Genomic DNA, 20,975 nt, shown 5'->3' on the forward strand with positions numbered 1-20,975 from the left:
TTACTGTGTAAAGAATTATGTAAGCTCGATGACCTGGTAGGTAATAGTAAATCAGTTTGGCATTACACTTGCTGATTAGGGCACTGGAAAGACTCATCAGACTAATACTTCATCAATGTATTCAATTGTTATTTATTCTATAGACAATACAAACATCAACCCTCTAGAAACAAAGCACCAACCACTTTCCTAAAAGACCTTGGTAAGCACATCACTACTAGTACTCATGACAAGATTCACTCTCGCAGTCATTCACAATCTGAAAGTATACATATGATTACTCTAAACAGGGTAATAACCAAGGTTATATAAGCTGTTTACAAAAGTTTAATAAGTTGTCTCTAAGTGGTTTAATATAAGATGTTAAAAATAATATTTTCATCATCCTAAAATGGACTCCAATTATAAAATGAAGTCACTTATGTTTTTTTTTTAAATCTGCACAAAATGTGTAATTTAATTTAATCAGTTTTCATATTCTAGATCCTTGAGGGATAAAACATCATTTGGAGCCTGTGTCCAATGGCCTTGGCAGGAAGATTGCTTCTGAACTTGGCTCAAACCATTCCACTATTTCCATGAGCTCAAGTAACTTTTCCCCAGATAGCTCTTGTTCTGTTTGGTTTCCCACCAGGAGTCACTGTGTTTTTGGCTTTGTATACCAAGTACATCTCTTGCCCAAATAGAATTCAGTTTCATCTGGAGCATAGACTCCTTCAATTTTCAGAAGAGCTGTATGTTCCCTCTGGTTTTGTAGGCCTCACTTGTAGTCAGCAAAAATGGCCTTGGCCCACAGTCTTCCAGATATTTTGCTGTTCTAGAAGTCCTGTTTCCAGCAGGCCTTCCCAGCTCCAAGATGGAAGAAAAAGTGGAGTCACTTATGTTAAACTACACTAAACAAAGTCATGTAAGTCAACCTACTCTTATTATATTCACTGACATGAGACACTGATCACATTTTTGCTCATTATGTTCAACCTACTGGTCAAGGTGGGGGGAAAAGAATATTGTTCTCTTCCCATTGAAACTTCCAAGCTCTACTGTTATTTCTGTCATCACTCAGTAATCTTGCTTTCTTTAAGGTTCATTCAATCAATATCTACCATCCAATCAAAATTCTGATTGCTATTATCTACAGACTTCCAGGGCTTACCACTTTTTTCTTCAATTAATTCAGTGCCTGGCACCATCTTTCTTTCCTCCTAAATTATTCTTCTCATGCCTGGGGGTTTCACCGTATACCCTAATCTCCTAGTTTCTCAATTTACTCATCTCCCATAACCTACTTTTTAATTCCCCCAGAGCTGCATATAGAAATGGTTATACCTTTGATCTTACCATCACCTGTGTGTATACTACTTGCATGTTAATGAACTCTGAAATACCTTTATTTAATCACAATGTCTTAGCATTCCATCTTTCCTTCTACCTTACAATTCCCAATTCCTATTCTTCATACTTAACATGGGCTCCAATTCCTTGACTTCTTAGTTCTTTCCCTATTTAATACCCCTGTACTGACTACACTCTCTTCTTTTCCCCATCTTGATCTCCTAGGTGAACCAGTTCAATTCTCTACTGTTCTCATATCTTGAGTCACTCGTCCCCTTTTTCTATCCCCAATCTTGCCCTGCCAAAGGCAAGCTTTGTATTCCCACCATCTGCTCCCTTCAGTCTTCTTTTCATTTTACTGAATCATATTAGAGGAAATCATAAAATTATGTTGAATGAGTTTGCTGGTTTATGGTAGACTATATTTATGCTGCAGAATCTCAAGTGGTACCTCACTGAAGCAAGGCATTTTACAGCTCTCTAAGTGACTCACTATCCCATTCAATGGTATCTTTTGCAATTGTTTTCTCCCCTCTTCAAACTTCCCATAGTTTTCCCTGCCCTCACCTTCTCAGAAGATAACCTTGACTCATATTGCACTAAAAACTTCAGGCTATTCATAAAGAGCTCCTTATTCTCTTGTCCTCCTCATTACATATCACTCAAATGACTTCTGCAACTATCTTCTCCTTCACCCCTGTTTTTTATAAGACAAACAAAAACTGTTGCTTGTTCCATCCTGCCTTGCTAACTATCCTCATAGATCTGTCCTCACTTTTGTGGCTAAGCCTCCTTATGAAGGTTGTCTACAATAGATGTCTCTACTTCCTTTCCTCCCATTCTCTTTTAAGCTCTCTGAAACGTTGCTTCCAATATCATCATTCAACTAAAACTGTTCTCTCTGAAGTTATCAATCTCATAATTTCCAAATCTATTTTTTCTCAGTCCCCATGCTTCTTGATATAAAATGGTTCTATTATCTTCTTGTCCTTAAAATCTTCTTCTTTCTGGGTTTCTGTGACATTACTCTATTCTGTTGGACAATTTCTTCCCAGGCTGCTTTGCTGTGTTATCCTCCAGGTCATGCCTACTAACTGTGGGCATCCCCCAGGGCTCTTTCTGAGCTCTCTTCTCTTTCTCTATACTATTTCTTTTGGTGATCTCAGCAGCTCCCATGAATTCAATGCACATATATCTATGACTGCAATGCACTCTACCATCCTCTCTAACTTCCAATCTTTTATCTCCAACTTCTTAGATATCTCAAATTGGATTGCTTAAAAACATCCTAAATTCAGTATATCCCAAACTGAACTCATTGTCTTTCTTTCTAAACCCTTCCTTCCTCCTAACTTGCTGATTATTATTGAGGATACCACCATCCTCCAGCCATGCAGGCTTCCAACTAAGGAGTCATCCTTGATTCCTGAAAGTCTCTGACATCCAACATCCAATATGTTTTCAACTCCCTTCCATTTTACCTTTATAACAACTCATATATATCCTCTCTCTCTTTTGACATTCCCTCGACTTTATTTCAGACCCTCATCATCTTATACATTGGCTATTGCAAAAGATTTTTTTTTTTGGCTTGATCTCCCTGTCTCAAGTATCTCTCTATTCCAGTCCATCCTTCTCCTGTCAAATTAATCTTCCCAAGGTAGAGATCTGACTATGAAATCCCCATGCAATAAACTCCAGAGTCTCCCTATTACCTCCAAGTTCAAATAGAAAATCTCTTTGGCATTCAAAGACCATCATAATGTGGCCTCCTCCTCCTCCATTTCCAATCATCTTTCACCTTAGTCTACACCATATTCTGTACAATCCAGTGACACTGGCCTTAACAAGACTCCCATCTCCCTACTCCTTGAATTTCACTGACTATTCCCCATACCTAGAATTCTTATACTTATCTCTGCCTCCTGGCACTCTGGACTTCCTTCAAGTTCTAGCTAAAATCCCATTTTCCACAATAAGCATTTCCTATTCCTGTTAAAATTAGTACCTATCCTTTGTTGATTATCTCTAATGCATCCTGTCTCTCTCTTGTTTGTACATAGTCATTTGTATTTTGTCTCCCCCATGAGACTCTGAGCTCCTTTGGAGAAGAGATTATCTTTTGCCTTTCTTTACATTTCCCAAATATTAGCCCAGAGCCTCCTACCTCATGGAAACTTAATAAATGATCATTGGTAGATCAATTGATTTGGGTTAGACTTTCATTTCCCTTTCTTACAAGAAGTGTGATCTTTTAGATAATACTGTTGGGGAAAAATGATATCCTTTAGTATGCCTCAGTTTCTTCATCTGTAAAATAAAGGTAAAATACTTGTAATAACTACCTCAAAAATGAGTCATTCTGTAATCTGAAAAGCACTATCTAAATAGAAGTTATTATTCTTGAAAGATAGAGGAGAGGTCAAAGGGAACACAACCACGATTTTTATTCTGTGAAATATGGATGGATATCTTCTTAGCTTGAAAACATCATTTTTGTCTTACTGGCTAGATTTCATTGAAAAGACAAATTCTGTTGCCCAAATTGCTATTATCAAAATGAAACAAAAAAAAAAGCAGATAAAACATGATGTTTCATTCATGTGAAGGTCAAACTGTTCCTTGAAAGAGTATACCTAAATGTTTTTCAAAACCATTTCTCAGGGTCAGCTTAGTTTTCTGTTACTGAAAAATATTTGCTTTTTAAAAATAAAGGAGGGCCTCTTCCTCAATGTTTCCACTAATTTTGCCTGAAATGTCAGGCCATAAAGTTTTTCTTTTTTTTTTTCTTTTTATTAGAGACACAGCACTCTTTCACTAGAAAAAACCACATCTATAATTAAAAATTCAGGTGCTTTTGTAAGAGTACTCAAATGGAGCTGTGATCTTACCATTTGGGAAATCGTCTTCAACAATGCAGATCACAATTGAATCCTGTGTGCTGCCCTGTCTTGTGTGTGACTCTCATTTAAATTTCCCATTAGTTCAATACAGGCAGTCCACTCAATATACTGATGGTCCTATTTGCTTTTTCCCCAACATTATAAGGATACCAATAAAGCAAACTTCTCCTCCCTCAATTCCATGATTATATCTTTTGATTCTGTTCATCAAAGTTTCTCCTTAATTATGTGTTTTAGCCTTTGTTTTCATAGGAATATTGAGGTTATTAAAGGAGCTTTGCAATTTTCTGATGGAAATTTATCCCATTTATTATCCCATTTACTTCTGGGCACAAATCACTATTTATCCTGCATGTCCCAGACATGTGTATATTTGTATTTGTATAGACATAGCATATATGTCATATATACTTATCATATAATGCACATACTGAAAGTAAAGATCTATATACATTGTTGATCCAAATGCATGTTTTAATCTGAGCAACAGAAACTTCATTCACTTGGCTCATCTTCAAGAGTGAAGGACAAACAACAACAACAACAGTGAGTAAATAAATATTTATTAGGTGCCTACTATGTGCCAGGCATTGTGCTGAGCACTAGGGATATAGAAAGAGGCAAACAACAGTCCCAGTCCTCAAGGAGCTCACAAATTAGTGGAAGAGATAATAAATAAACAAATATAGGATAAATAGGAAATAATAAAAAGAGAGAAGGCACCAGAATTAAGAAGGGCTGGGAAAGGTTTCTTGTACAAGACTTGTTCTTTCCTATGTGGTGTTTGTGGTGGTAAATCTTCAAAACTGGATTCCAAGACCTGAATTTTCAAACTCATTAATATGCCACTATTTATCTAAATCACATATTGAATGGCAACCATTCTAATAGTTTTGAACCTGCAAGGTAGAAAGCATGTGGTCACTCCATGCATGCTCACAAAAAAAAATTCCTGGTGTTCAAATTGACATAAGAACTACTTCCTTCAGTTTATTAAACTGATTATGTTTAAGTGGACACCCATCCTGGAAAAAGGAATTTGTTTTGTTTGTTTCTTATTATTGTTAGTCTCAGATAATAAAAGAATGTTTCTATGGAAAACTTTCTTGAAGCTAAGGATATATATATTCAATTACTCAAATTGATGACCTTGTAGATATGAAATAAATCAGCTCCTCATAAAAAATTTAAAGGACCCATGACTAAATAATGAATGCACAATCCATATGCATATGATGATTATAATGTAGAAACTGTAGTACGATTAGTTTATTTTTGATGGGTGAGAAATATTATCAGAAAAGTGGAAGCCCATGTTGAGGCCTTGAGGTTGATATACAAATTCAATTTCCTGGAGAAATCTTTCCTTAATTCTACTAATGACCAAATGCAATATTTACCAAAAGAGAAATCAGTACAATCAATTCTGAAATCCTGTTTTTGGTGTTTATATTTCTGCAAAATTAAATTCAAGGAAGGTATGAAAAGGTATGATAATAATAATAAGAGATAACTCATGTATCAAACATTATCTGTTTGTCAATAAGAGAGATCTTTAATTCGGTGAAAGACTGAAATTAGGAAATTTACCACTGATGTGATTTTTTTTAACCCTAAAACATTTGCAGTCTTGTGAAATGCTTTTCCTATCATTGCATAGTGAAAATATGTAAGTTTATCCTTTGTGAAAATGTTATTATGTCACTAAATATTACTCTGTGACTCTCTCCAGTAAAAGTCATATGTTAGACTAATGAATGGCGTGGGATTCTATCAGTCTTTGGAATGCAGTTTGCATTTGGTTTCTGATGCAAATTTCAGTTATTTCCCATTCCATCATAGTGCACTGTGGCTCTTTAAAACCGGCAGTGAGCTTTTCCTTCCTCCGTTCTTTCCATTCAAATATGTTGAAATAGTCACAAACATAAGAAACAGGTTAGTGGCTCCCTCCACCACACTTTTGCCCAGAATGAATTCAAGAACTCACTTATTGAAATTCCACTCCAAGTTTTAAAATAGTTAAAATGGTGAAATTATACAATCAGGTGATATCTGTCTATACAACAAAAGAGGAAATACCTATGATGATGAATAACTATTAAATGACTGTTATGAAAATACTACATGTGAATAACTACATATACATATAAAACTATGTACGAATAACTATTATCTAATTAATTTAATTAATTTTAATGTTGGATCAGAATAATTCCAGTACTAATAAAGATTTTTTTTTGGTTTATCAAGTTAAGCTGATAGCACACTTATTTTAAGTAATTTTATAATCCATTTATTTTTATTATCATCAACTATTAATATTATTATTATCCAGATTTATCTCCTATTGCTCTCCAATACTAGTTATTTTTTTCCAATTAAGCTAATTTCTTTGCTTTCCTTTGAATACATCCCATTCATTTCTGCCCCATTTCTCCTCATGCTCCTCTGTTCTTCCTTCAGTATGCTATATCCTTTTGTTTCCTTCCCCTCCAACCATACCCAGTCCTTGAGGTTCACCTCAAGTCCCCAAAAGCCACTGTACCTTCTAGAGTGATAATTTGTCATGTGTGCATCACTCATTTTGACATATATACATATATACACACATATGCATTATTATATATATATATGTATATATATACACACACACACACACACACACACACACACACACACACACACACACATACATAAACACACACACACTCTTGAACTGTTAATTAACTGCCACATATATATGTCAAGTATCTTTAAATTCCTTAAATTCTTTGTGGACCTTGGTGGACCAGGGTCATGAGCTGTATGGCTTTTACCTATTACACTAGCATCTAATTGGTGTTTCATAATATATACATATACATATATATACACACAAACACACACACACAGATATACACGTATATAAACACTATATATATAAAATACACACATTATATATGTATATATGAAGAGGTCTAGGACTTTTGGGGTGATACAACCCCAAAATCGCAGTACTGGGCCCTGTCTGAATGAATTCAATTCAAATCTTCTTCAAGCCAGAGGAAAAGTTTATTAGTGATCAATCGCATAGGCCAGGTGACACCAAAAGTCTCAGCCTTTTGAGCACGAGGTTCTCAGCATATGAATGGGGGCCAGGGTGGAATTTTTATACACTGAAGTAAATTTGGGTGGCCAGAGAAGGGGGCTGGGAAAAGGGTCTAGGTGAGAATTCCAATTGGAAGGTCTGAGAGATCGAATAGACAATGGGAATAGCTAATGGAGGGAACAGGAAGGCAGAAGTTTGAAAGGCATCTGCACAAGATCAAAGGGTGAGGCTAGGACCTTCAAAGGGAGATAAGGGGAGTCCATAAGGAACCGTTTGAGAACAGAGTAAGATCTTTCTGGGACCCATAGACAAAAGGGAGCCAGATTCTTTTAGGTCGAGGGGCAAAGGTGCATCTGAATAAGATTAAATGGTAAGCTAAGGCTTTCAAAGGGAGATGAGGGTCTGGGGCCTGTAGACAAAGGGGAGCCAGATTCCCTTTGGTTAAAGGGCAAGACCTCGGGCTTGGGCCACAACCCATCACATACACACACACACACACACACACACACACACACACACACACACACACATATTTGTTTGTTGTTTAGCTTTTACAAAGGAATATTTACCTCAAAAGCTATAATCATAAATGTATAAACTTATTCCCCAATATGTGGGAGGGATAATCTTCCTCCCTACCTCATACTATTTTAATTTCTGAGGAGGGAAAGAGGATTTGGTAGTTTCTATAGTGCACAGTCTCAGGTCCAAGTCCAAAACTGCTCACCGTCTTGAGTCCCCGACACCCTGGCTTTTCAGGGCTTCCATGGCAGGCTGGCTGGCTGCATCATCCCTTCTGGAATCCTGGCTCCATGGTCACCATGGATCTAACTCCTGGGCCCAAAGGGGATCATCACTGATACCTGAAACTGAGAAGAACAAGTGACACAGAATAGAAATCAAAACATCCTAGGCCCATTTTCAGAGCTGGGTTACAAGAGGAAACAGGAGAAGGAAGGCCTTCCCCCTTCATTGGCTTATTTCAAGGGGTCCACCCATAATATGGGTGAACTGTGATTTTCACCCATGGCAACAGATAAGTATGACCAAAAAGAATAGGGTATCAGTCCTGATAGTTTTAAAGACTTAGGCAACTAATTAAAAGAGGCTAAACCCACCATTTAGCAGGGGATTTAGAGGTCTCCTGATTAGACAATTTGGGCATGCCCAGACAAGTCCAAGTTTCATCCTATTTAAAATATATTCTCCTCAGCAAATAGAAAGGGATACATTTTTTTTAAACAGTCTCATCCCAAATTTAGAACAGTTCTCTAGGGTCTCTGAAGAGGCATAAGCAATGTCCCTCCACTTGCTTCCCTAGTGCCATAGAGTAATCTCAAAACAGCCAATTCTGCTTTGTCATATCCAATTCTATCTGTACAAATGAAAATAACTGATCTTCAAAAACAAGGATTTTCAGATTCACAAAACAAGAAACATTTCACAAAGTTCCCCAAATAAACCAACAAGAAGCATTTTAAGGCCATTCTCAACAATGAAAGAAAGAAAGAATAAAGGTAGAGAAAACTTGTTTCTGTCATAAATAGAAACCTGGTCCATCCATACTGAGTTCTTTAAACTACATAGAGCTTTAGGCTCTGGAGTCAACTTGTCATAGCCCCTCTCTCAATTGAGAAAACCGTCTTGGGTGAAAACCCTTCCAATGATTCAGTGCATAAGACCATCCAACTGAGGTCTATACTAAGAGCATCCCTTTCTGCACAAGGCCACACTAAAAACTTTTAGGGTCCTTCTAGCATAGGTGATTCCCCACAGAAATCCAAAGAATTTCTAGGAACCTAGGTAAAAGAGGGAGCAGGAGAAGACAGAATTGTCCTTCTCATCAATTCAGTTCATAGCGTCCATGCTGTGGGTAAACTGATTTTCACCTTCTGAATGCAAGAGATAAAAGTTGTTGAAAAGAGAGAAGTGGAAAAGAAAGCAGTAGAGAGAGCATCCATAAATTTTTTCTTTTGTAAGTTCATTAACTTTTCTGAGTTATCTGAACTCCAACAATTAGCATCTTTTAGTCAACTCTGGTGGAGAAAGTGGCAAATCAGGCCACAGTGATGGGAGCAGATTAAGGCAAGAAGATGGCTTTACAGTAGCTACAATGGAAAGTAACAGAGATCAGCACTATATTTGCTTCCTGAATCTCCATTATCTTTCCTTCTTCACATGATCTTGAGAAACTAGCATTTTATTCTTCATGCTAGAAGAGTATACATGTCTACTAATGAATCTTTCATGAACACTCAGTGTAGTGAAAGCATTGTGAGGATAACAAGAGGTATAAAAAACCTTCCTGCCAGAGCAGACATAGACGTTTTTGGGCCTGGAGAAATTTGCACCAAAATTCTTGTTGTTGTTTGTCCTTTATTCTCGAAGAAGACCATGGCATCAGGGAGATGAGGCCATGACATGCAAGTGACTTGGATTTAAGTGAGGGGGGACTGGGCAAAGTCATCAGCCTCACTTTCTCCTACACGAAACTTACCTTGAGGGGAAAAACATTTTTAAGAAAAATTCAGTTTCTGGTGACTTGAAGGAATCTTTGCATCATGCCATGATACTGCTTTGGGGAATCTGGGTGGGAGAAAGGAAGAGGAATTCCAGAAGAGGAAATTCAGAATCTGTTCTTGCTTATTAAGCTTGTTAAGCTTCTTGCTGTGTTAAGTTTGATTGGTCACTACTAAAAGCCTGCAAAAAGCCCAGTGCACTTAGGGTATCATACTCTGGTTGGGAAGACAGGATATGAATTTGAGAATCAGTAGATATATGGGAACTATCTATCTATCTATCTATCTATCTATCTGTCTGTCTGTCTGTCTGTCTGTCTGTCTATCTATCTATCTATCTATCTTCCCAGTATATGAAAAATGCTAAGAAACTGATGATATAGGGCAACTTGGTGACCCATTGGATATAACACCAGCCCTGGAGTCAGGAGGACCTGAGCTCAATTCTGGCTTCAGACAGATAACACTCACTAGCAGTGTAACTCTGGACAAGTCACTTAACCCCAATTGCCTCACAAAGAAGAAGAAGAAGAAGAAGAAGAAGAAGAAGAAGAAGAAGAAGAAGAAGAAGAAGAAGAAGAAGAAGAAGAAGAAGAAGAAAAGAAACTGATGATGTGCTTATAAATGCCAAGAAACTGATAAAGATTCTAATTAAAATAGCTGTTCCTCACCACATGGAGTAAGAGAAGAAGGAGGAAGGAGATAGCTGTGGGAGAGGGTGGCTAGGGAAGATTGAAGTCAGGGCTGAAAGGTCCTGAGGAATTAGCTGGTAGTGGGGAGCAGGGAATGCCCCAGACTGAGGCTGGATAATCAGCAACCAGCTCCCAGTGACAGCAGTAGTGCATACCCCATCTACCAGACCATGCTTTCATTCCACATCCTGCTTTAAAATAAACATCTTTCTACTGGACTTTCAAAAGCTGATTAGAGCCATTTAAAGGAATAGACTGAATATACATTATTTTGTAGTTCAGTCTCCCAGGAAAGCCAGCACAAAACACTGAAGCCTTGATTCTGTGTTTGACTTTGCACTGGGAATTGAATAAAAGTAGCTAGACTGAAATTAAGTAAATTCAGGTGAGTTGCAAGGGATCCCCAGTGAGCAGAAGTTTCAAGGAGCAGCTGTTGGCTCCTGAGGCATTAGTGAGGATGATGTTTAACTCGAAGAGTAATTTGCTCTACAATGTGGATTGTTTCCCTTGCTTTCCTGCTTGGCTTCTTCTTTAACAAAAACTGTTTCAATTGAGGGAAGCATAAATAAGAATGGGGGGACCTTTAAAACCAAACAACCAAAAAATTTTTAAAAAGCCTTTCCACAGCTACAATTCTGAAATTCTGCAACCTTTCTTCTTGCAATGGCCAATATGATTGTACTTATAATTGTGAAATTTGCTGGCCAGTTTACTAATCCAATGAATCAAATCCCAAAACCCTGACAAACCCATTCCTCGGACTGAGTTTCTTCTCATCAAAAGCTCAATTATGTTATTCTCCTGCTCAAAATCCTGCAATGACTCCCTTTTGCTCATTAAATGAAGCTCAAACTCCTAAGCACTACATACTAGGACCTTTGCAATCTAATCCCTGTGTACTTTTCTAGATTTATCACCCATTATATCAGTGGCCCTGTAAAAGTTTTGCATTCTTTGGCAGGACAGAGGTCAGTTTTACAGAATTTCTATGAATCTTAAGAGTTGGAAATGGGTATGGGTGAAAAATAGAGGTAGCATATAACAGTAGAAGGGAAGCTGATGGGGCACAGATTCAAACTGAGACCTGTGTCTCGATTTGGGCCCCATTTGTCTACAGGCCCTAGAAAACCCTTGGACTGTCTTTGAATTCTCCTACTTGATCAAGGAGGTCTCTGGTTCCATCAATTAGCCTTTCATTGTGGCTAAATCCAATCTCCCAATTCTCTGTTACCCTTAACCTAGCCTAGCTCTCCATTGTCTTACCTCCCTATGACCCCTAGCTAAGTTCCATTCTCCCTTGGCCAGGAGGTCCAGTTCCCAGGAGTACTGTTGACCCCAGCTTACTGGCCACTCCCATCCAGATCTTCCTTAGACCCCTCCTCCAGTCACCTCAAACTACTTGGACACTCGTAGATCCCCCCCCAACAGATGAGGTCTACAGGTTTAGGGTGCTGGGACCCTAAGATCATGACACACAGGTCCTGTCCCAAAGAATTTGACCCAAGCCTTCTTTCATCCAAAGACAAGGTTTATTAAAGATCCACCATACTAGCTAAAGAATCTGAGCAGTGGCTAGATTTTAGAAATCTGAGCACCTTACTGGAGACAAGATGGACCTTATCTACAGAAAGACTGTGAGAGGGATCTAGGAGTGGCCAAGTAGTTTGGGGTGACTGGAGGAGGGGTTTAAGGAAGATCTGAATGGGAGTGGCCAGTAAGCTGAGGTGAACAGAACTCCGAGGTCCTGGATAATGGAGCCTGCCTAGGATTAAGTGTGGGAAATGGCCAGGAGCCATAGGGATGGCAAGGCTAGGTTAAGGGTAACAGAATTGAGAGATTGAGTGTAGCCACAGTGAAAGGCTAATTGATGGAATTATGGCCTCAGGTGAGATTTGGCTATGTGGGAAAGTCCAGGGTTTATCCTTTTTGGGGTCTAGATCCCATCCTTCTCATATATAAGGTCCATCTTGTCTCTATTAAGGTGCTCAGATTTTTACAATCTAGCCCCTAGCTCATGGATACTCAGATTCCTTAAGAGTCTGGCTAATATGGTGGATCTTTAATAAACCTTGTCTTCGGCTGAAAGAAGGCTTGGTTTGAATTCTTTTGGACAGGACTGGCATGTTGTGATTTTGGGGTCCCAGAACCCCTAAACCTCTAGACTTCATCAAAGCTAAGTGGTGCAGTGGCTAGAGAGCCAGGGCCTAAAGTTGGGAAGGATCATCTTCCTGAGTTCAAATCTTGACTCAGAAACTAGCTGTGTAACCCTAGGCAAGTCACTATTTGCCTCAGTTTCTTCATCTGTAAACTGGAGAGGGAAATGGCAAGCCACTCCAGTATCCTTGCCAAGGAAATCTCAAGTGGAGTCATGAAGAATTGGACAAGATTGAAAAGTGACTGAACAACAGTAACATGTCCAGGTCAAGCAAAATATGCTCTAGCCAAAACAGAATATACCTCAAATATACCCTGAATTTCCCTGAGTTTGTGCCTCTGTTCACACTCTTCCCTCCTCCTGAGTTGCCTTTGCCACATATGCCCACTTTCTACATGTTCAGATCCCACCTATTTCTTAAGGCCTTCTTAATTTTCTACTCCTTCCATAAAGGCTTTCCTGATCACCCTATGATTTCTCCTTTTCTAAGGTTCTCATATAATTTTATATTTCACATTGTACTTATCACATTCAGTCTTGTATTAGAATTTATTGTATACAATCTTATGTCTCTTACTTGATTGTAAGCCTTTAATATCAAGAATTGTATCTTACTCATCTTTATTTAGGTTGTACAAATGAGAAACCTGAGATTTCCAGTGTGTTAGTGAATTACTCAGCTTTGCACATTTAGTAAATGGCAGAGCAGATATTCAAAATCAGGTCTTTTCATTCTCAGCTGAGTGTCCTTTTTACTGTATCACATGGTTAGTAGCAAAGTCATCCTGGCCCAGATCCCAGTCCTAGGTAACCTTGAGAAAAAAAATATTTAATTGGTTTCAGATATTTTCCCCCACCAGAACAGATTCTGCCTTTCAAAGATGTCTTTGTGTCATGGAGAACTGAAATGGGAGGCAAGAGACTTTAGTTCCAACAGATTAAATTCAAATCTAACAAATATTTATTATGTCCCATTGTACACAAGACTTTCCTAGGAGGGTGCATTTTTTAATGCAAAGATTAAAAAGAACGAAAGGAGATAGCTTCTACCTTCAAGGAGTTTATTATCCACTTCAGGGGTTTTTAATCTTTTTTTTTTTTTTGGTGGCATGTACCCCTTGGGCAGTCTGGTAAAGCTTATATACCCTTTCTCAGAATCATGTTTTTAATTGCATAAAATTTTAAAAAAAGGCAAAGGAACCAGTTATGTTGAAATAAAAATGTATTTTCCCTATTCAAGGTCACAGACCCACCAAAATCTATCCAAGGACTCCAGATGGATCTCTGGACCCCAAATTAAAATTGCTGATCGAGTAGGAGAATAAGAGGTGAGACATATTTTAAAATATTTATTTTAAACTTATATAAGTCCATAGAAGAATCAAAATAGATAAGAAAGATTTGCAATGGAGGCATCACCTCAACTCCCAATCAGTTCAGGCTTTATTAATAACTAGGTGTGTCACCTTGGACAGTCACTTAATTTCTCTGATCTTCAGTTTATCTGTAAAATTAAAATATTGGATCTGATAATGCCTAAAGCCCCTTTCATTTATAATATTCTATATTCTACTACTAATTCTATGATGAAAGCATCAACACTGAGCTATATCAAGTAATATTAAATGGTGGCTGAGGTTGAAAAATTGTGGGAGGCAGTGACCATAGATTCAAGAATATATTAGTTTAACTTAAATCAATCTATAAACATTTAATGAGTACCTAATATGGACTTAGAATCAGGAAACACTGTGTATATGGTATATAATAACCTCTCTCTCTCTCTCCATGTATATATGAGGGTGTGTGTGTGTGTGTGTGTGTGTGTGTGTGTATAAAACTATGAGTAAGTCAGTGAACCTCTCAGATCCTTAGTTTCATCATCTACAAAATGGGAGTAAATATATTTGTACCATCTTCTTCACAGAATTGGAACAAGAAAAGATTTTTTGCAAGTGTAATAACATGACTCCCAACCAAGCTGGGAGGGATAGAGGTGTTACCATGTGGCATGTTGCCTAAAGAATATGATTTTAGGTTAATGTGGAGAATGTGGACAAGACTCTACGCAACTCCTTAAAGGGTGGAATTAAAGAGAAAAAGAGTTTTGGAGAAGGGAAAGGTTCTTAATTTGTGCTTCAAGAGAGAATAGAGGGGGGAAACTAGGTGGTGCAGTGGATAGAACACAGGTCCTGGGATCAAGAGGACTTGAGTTCAAATCCTGTTTCAGACCAGACACTTGACATTTACTAGCTATGTGACCCTGGGCAAATCACTTAACCCTAATTTCCTTGCCAAAAAAAAAAAACTATTAAAAAAGGGCAGCTAGATGGTACAGTGGATAGCCCGCCAGCTCTGAAGTCAGAAGGACCTGAGTTCAAATCCAGCCTCAGACTATTGATACTTACTAGCTGTGTGACCAGGGGCAAGTCACTTAAGCCCAATTGCCTTATCAAAAAATGCAAAAGAGGGAGAGAGAGAGAGAGAAAATATATTTTGTTTTATAGGCAAAGCTAGATCCTCAACATGTCCTTGAGTACCAACTTGCCTCCTGGGAGTCTTCAGGAAAATTTCCCTTGTGTGAGATAAAGAACTCTCTCTTGGTTGAGGCAAGGTCTTATCTCATTATCATCTAAAGAAAATATTCCTGCTTGTATATTTTCTGGTATATTCTATATAGTTTTTTCTTTCTGATTTGTATTTACTATTTTGTTTACTCACTACTATTTCTGATGGTCTTTTGTATAACTAACATTTGATGGCAAGGAAACAAGTTAGTGGGTATGAGCTCGGGGTACTGATCCCATTTAAGAGATACTGACCAGGGAAATTAGCAGCTTTTGAACCTAAAAATCACATCCCTGGACCAGCAATATGGAAGTTGAGGAGTGATAGGCATAATTCTAATCAGTTACACCATTCTTTCAGAGGAGAACAGAACTACCATCCTGGTAGTCCCTTCTCCTATTCACCATAAGGGAAGAATGACATTCCTATTTGGTGCTAGGCAGACACGATTTCATACACATCTATCTGGGTCTCACCACAATCTATATGTTTAGACAAACTACGTGGATAATAGCATCTTCTATACATCATAATGTCTTGAACAAGTCTTTAAAACACTTTTCAAATGTTAAGTTTTTACTAAAGAGGCCATGAATGAATCAATCAATAAATGTTAAGTGCCTACTATGTGCCAGGCACTGTGCTAATCTCTGGAGGCACATAAAGAGACAAACGATAGTCTCTACCCTCAAGGAGCTTATGATCTAATGGGGAAGACAGCATGCAAACAAATATATACAAAGCAAACTATATACTGGATAGAGGGAAGGCACTGGAATTAAGAGGGGCTGGGAAAAGTTTCTAGTAAAAGATGGAATATTAGTTGATACTTAAAGGAAGCTAAAGCATGGGATACAACCAGAGGAATACCTGTGATGGGGTGTGATCTTTACCCCTTGCCCTAAAGGGAATCTGGCTCTATGGCCCCAGCTCCTAGTCTCCCTTTGAAAGCACTGGCCCTATCTTTTCATCTTATTCTGATGAGCCTTCCTCCCTTGCCCTAGAAAGAACCTGGCTTCTTTTTGTCTATGGGCCCTAGAAAGCCCTTACTCTGGTCTGAAATTGTTCCTTATCAATTTACCTTATCTCCCTTTGAAAACTCTAGCCCCACCTTTTGATCTTATGCAGATGCCTTCCAGTTCCCTTCATTATCTATTCCCATTGTCCATTCAATCTCTCAGAACTTCCAATTGGAATTCTCACCTAGACCCTTTTCCCAGCCCCCTCCTCTGGCCACACAAAATTGCTTTAGTGTATGTAAGATCCACCCTGGCCCCCCGTTCAAAAGCTGAGAAACTCTTATGCCCAAAAGGCTGAGCTTTTCCCATGCCTGCTCGTCCTTACAGGAGTCACCTGGCCTATATTTTTTATCTCTAATAAACTTTTTCTCTGGCTGGAAGAAGATCTGAGTTGAATTCACTCAGACAGGGCCCGTGTCACAATCTTGGGGTTCTAGCACCCAAACCTCTAGACCTCATCACCTGGACCTGAGAAATGTTGTGTCTTATTCATGGAACAGCCAGACGGCCAGTTTCACTGGATCAAAAAGTAAAGAGTAAGAAGCGTGGAAATTAGGAGAGTTTAGGTTATGAAGGGCTTTGAGTGCCAAACATGGCATTTTGTTTATGATCCCGAAGTCACTAGTGAGCAACCAGGGTTTATTGAATGGGTGTGTGTGTGTGTGATGTGATAGGACTCGCACTTTAGAAAAATCTCTTTAATGGCTGAACATGAATTGAACTGAGAAGAGATTTGAGGCAGTCAGACCCACCAGAACAGTACTGTGCAATACGGAAATGAGGTGATATACCAGAGTGATGACAGGGTCAGAGGAGAGAAGGGAATGTATTCTGCAAAGGTATAATTGACAGGCCATGGCAATAGATTTAATGTGGGGGAATAAGAGACAGTAAGGAGTCCATAATGATTCCTAGGTTGCAAACTTAAGGGACCAGGGATATGTGTTGCTCTGTACAGTAATAGGGAAAGTAAGAGGAAGAGGAGAAGAAAGTAAAAAAATATAATGATAAATAATAAACATAAGTCAAGAAACTTGGGAAGTGAAAATTTAAACAACCATGCAAGGTTTAAACCTCAACATCAAGTAACAGTGAAGGCCCTGTCACAAGACAGCGTGTGATATATTGCTGAATACGTGGTATAACATAACTTTGTCACTTTCTTTTTAGAAAATCAGGCATTTCCACACAAGACAGTCAGACAAAAATGGAATTATTGGTCTTCACTGCAGGAAGAAGTACTTCCCTGTGGGAGTTCACAGATAAACAGATCACAGAACATTGGCAAGAATTCCTATCGAAGCATTCCAATGTCCATTTAAGAGTCTCATTTTAACCCTACAATCACTGCTAACAAATATGAGGAAGGGCCATTCATTTCCTAAGACAAATGTTTTGTTCTGATAATTTAATAATAGTTGAGGAGAAGGAGGAATAAGATGGGGAGAAGAACGAGGAGAAAAGAGGAGGAAAAGACTAAGTGACTAACCTGAGATCACACAGCTAGAAAGTTGCTGAGGTCAGATTTTAACTCATGTATTCCTGATTCCAGGGTTAGGCACCAGATGCGCAACACCTCTTTATCGGGGGCTTAGTGGAAAAGACATTGAATATGGGTTCAGATGACTTGTGTTCAACCAGCTTTGTCACTTACTATCTGTGTGAAGTCATGTCAGTTTTCTGATCCTCAATACCCTCATTTCTTCAATGAGAGAATTGGATTGATGACCTTTAAGGGTCACTTCAATCCTATGAAACAATTTTATAAATAAGATTCATGGTTTCTTTGTCATGTAAAGTCCCTGCTAAGAAATTTATTCTCTCAATGAAGAAAGACTCAGTTAAAGTCTCTGATGGTTGCCAGCCGACAGGATGAAGTTAAGTGACTTGCCCAGATTATATAGTCGTTATGTATCAGAGGCAAAACTTGAACCCAGATCTTTTGCCTCTAAAGCCAGATTTCTATTCATTATTATGTTCTGTCTTTCCCTAATAACATAAGATGTAGTTAAACAGAAAAATGAACTGTTACAAATCAAGACTAAGATTCCTTTTGTTTCTAAACAGAAATGAAGCCATTTAGTAACAAACACATAGACAAAATTAAATAAAATATTATTGAATCAATGAGGAATATCATTTAGAGCACTAATTTGAAAACAATACTCTTCACAAGGATGTTAATTTACCTTATTTATTTATTTATTAGATTTTTGACTATATTTAATAGAGTTCTCTATAACCTCGTTCTGTCACAATTCTCCCACAGCCTACCTGCCAAACTCTTCTTTACTTATCAGTAATTGGTTATTTATTCACAGTAACCCAATTATTTACTTTAGTTAAATGTCTCATTTTCTTTATTTGTGAGAGATAAACATTTTCTGGTTAAAATTGGCCTACTCATCTACATGTAAGGTCTAGAGATGGAAAAGGCCTTAGGGATCATTTAGTCCAAACCTCTCACTTTACATATAAAGAAAATAAGTGAATGAGAGGTTAGTTAACTTGCGCATGTCACACAAATTGGGGAGGAGGGTGTGAAGTGAGGTGAGGTGAGGATTTAAATATAAGTCTTCTGACTTAAAATCTAATGTTCTTTCTATTATTCTATTCAGTCATTTTCAGTCATGTCCAACTCTCCATTTGGGGTTTTCTTGGCAAAGATACTGGAGTGGTTTGCCATTTTCTTTTCCAGTTCATTTTATAGTGACTTGCCCAGAGTTACACAACTAGTAAATGTCTGAGGCTGGATTTGAACTCAGGAAAAAGTATTTTCCTGGCTTCAGACCCTGGAACGCTATCCATTGTGACACCTAACTGACATTCTGTTGTTATGTGCTACTTCTATTTTTCACCCATACCTTTTTCCAACTCTCGTGACACACAGAAATTCTTTAAAACTGACTTCTAGGGCAGCTAGGTGGCACAGAGGATAGAGCACTGGCCCTGGATTCAGGAGGACCTGAGTTCAAAAGTGGCCTCAGATACATAACACTTACTAGCTATGTGACCCTGGGCAAGTCACTTAACCCCATTGCCTAGACAAAAAAAACAAAACAAAACAAGATCCTTTCACAAAAAAAAAAACAACCTGTCTTCTATCCTTCCAAAGCATGCAAAACTTTTATAGGGCCATGCACATATTTTCTCTATTATATAGGGTCATAAACATGATAATATAAATGCTATTGTTAGTGGTACTAATGATAAATGTCATAAAATCAAACATGCTGCTTTTATCTGGAGGTAAAGTTAGATGATTCAAAACATCACCCATTTTGTATTTTAAGATGGAAATAGTGTCAAGAATTATCTGCTTAGAATTAAATAAATTGTGTAAGGTCACAATGATAGAACAAGGATTCTGACTCATTTTTCCCCCATTATACTGTATTTGTCACCAGCTGTCAATTGAATTAAACATCCCACCCCATCCTGACTCTCTACTTATCATACTTTCTCCTCAGGTATGTTTTCTGATCTGTCTCCATAATTTCTTGCTCTAATAGCATAATTTTCTCTCGAGGTAGCATGGTTATTTGCTCATAGCTTAAAAAAATTAAAAAAAACATTTTTTCCTTGCATTTTAAAACAAGCAAACAAATAGAAAGTGCTTAGCCAATGGGCTTGATTTCATGCTGTCAAATATTTTTGTGGTTATTTCTTCTTGTCCCTGGAAAAATCAGTGAGACATCATTGTTTAAAATGGGTACAGAAAAGCTCTAATTGATTGATTGTCTGTCACAGTCAGGATTTTGGTATCTTCTTATCTCAGTGGGTACTTATATAGACACACATATATACATATGTGTGTCTATATACATGTATATATGTGTATGTATATGTGTGTGTGTGTGTGTATGTATGGTGTTCCAAAGGTCTCTAGAAGCTTCAATGCTCTGTCTGTTGATACAAATCTATAGCTAGATTTATAGGATAGACATCTATAGTTTGGTTACATACCTGTTACATATTATACATATGTGTATATACACATGTATATGCACATATATATGTGTGTATGTATACATATATATCTGTAGTGCAGTCAAACTATTATATCTCCATATATGCATATATACAAATATATACATGTATATGTGTATGTATATGTGTGTATATATATACATATATATATGTATGAGAATGTATACACATATGGATAATGGATTATCATAAGCAAAGAAAAATTACAAACAATATCTCTAAAAAGATATGTCCTTATATCATCAGGGTCGGGTTTTTTAAAGCTAAACATTGACTTGAGTTTTATTTGCTAAAATGTTGCTAATCTGCAATAGGGAATGTGAGGGGTAAGGAGTGGATGTGCAGATGTACTGGAGCACCCAGAGGGCCTTGGCTATGAGTTTGTGCATGTGTTTAAAACTCAGTAGCCTGACAAGAAACATTTTTAGTGGTGTGGTTGCTGGAGCAGACTGTGTTCACACCATTCTGAATGAGACTGCAAGTCACAGGGCCATATGCTGTATTTTTTAGAAATCAGATTTATTGCCAGCACATATCAATACATGTGGAAGATATGACTATTATTTTTAGTTTGATTTTCCAAGATGTTTTGCCTTTGGTGGTGAATATGTTCGAGGAGAGATAGAAAAATTAAGAAGTATTATGAAAAATGAAGTAGTTGGGTAAGGTGCTCCTTCCTGTCATCTTTTGCTTGGTTTATGCAATTAAT

At 37.8% G+C, this 20,975-nt stretch overlaps 1 pseudogene; it reads right to left on the reverse strand.

Annotated features, from left to right (window-relative positions):
* Positions 1 to 479: 479 nt before the first annotated feature.
* LOC110208772 (large ribosomal subunit protein eL33 pseudogene) lies at positions 480 to 6,818 on the reverse strand (annotated as a pseudogene).
* Between the last annotated feature and the right edge of the window lie 14,157 nt (positions 6,819 to 20,975).

This window comes from Phascolarctos cinereus, unplaced genomic scaffold, assembly GCF_003287225.1.
Source record: "Phascolarctos cinereus isolate Bilbo 61053 unplaced genomic scaffold, phaCin_HiC Scaffold_4;HRSCAF=312, whole genome shotgun sequence".
NCBI classification, from domain to species: Eukaryota; Metazoa; Chordata; class Mammalia; order Diprotodontia; family Phascolarctidae; genus Phascolarctos; species Phascolarctos cinereus.